Genomic DNA, 865 nt, shown 5'->3' with positions numbered 1-865 from the left:
AAAAATATTTGGCCATCGAGCAGTGTGTGGGACTTTCTCTATTAGTCCATCTATACTGACCTCCATCAGGTTGCAAATTAAAAGTAATTTTTTGTCTGCATCTAGCTCTGAAAAAATATTTGGCCTTCTAGCAGTGTGTGGGACTTTCTCTATTAGTCCATCTATACTGACCTCCATCAGGTTGAAAATTAAAAATATTTTTTTGTCTGCATCTAGCTCTGAAAAAATATTTGGCCTCCTAGCAGTGTGTGGGACTTTCTCTATTAGTCCAACTATACTGACCTCCATCAGGTTGCAAATTAAAAATAATTTTTATCTGCATCTACCTCTGAAAAAATATTTGGCCTTCTAGCTGTGTGTGGGACTTGTTCTATTAGTCCATCTATACTGACCTCCATCAGGTTGCAAATTAAAAATAATTTATATCTGCATCTAGCTCTGAAAAAATATTTGGCCTTCTAGCTGTGTGTGGGCTTGTTCTATTAGTCCATTTACACTGACCTCCATCAGGTTGCAAACTAAATATAATTTTTTTCTGCATCTAGGTCTGAAAAAATATTTGGCCTTCTAGCAGTGTGTGGGACTTTCTCTATTAGTCCATCTATACTGACCTCCATCAGGTTGCAAATTAAAAATAATTTTTATCTGCATCTAGCTCTGAAAAAATATTTGGCCTTCTAGCAGTGTGTGGGACTTTCTCTATTAGTCCATCTATACTGACCTCCATCAGGTTGCAAATTAAAAATATTTTTTTGTCTGCATCTAGCTCTGAAAAAATATTTGGCCTTCTAGCAGTGTGTGGGACTTTCTCTATTAGTCCATCTATACTGACCTCCATCAGGTTGCAAATTCAAAATAATTTTTT

Source organism: Phyllobates terribilis, unplaced genomic scaffold (genome assembly GCF_046119375.1).
Source record: "Phyllobates terribilis strain yellow unplaced genomic scaffold, ASM4611937v1 Scaffold_11__3_contigs__length_659146591, whole genome shotgun sequence".
NCBI classification, from domain to species: domain Eukaryota; kingdom Metazoa; phylum Chordata; class Amphibia; order Anura; family Dendrobatidae; genus Phyllobates; species Phyllobates terribilis.
This window is presented reverse-complemented; position numbering follows the sequence as displayed.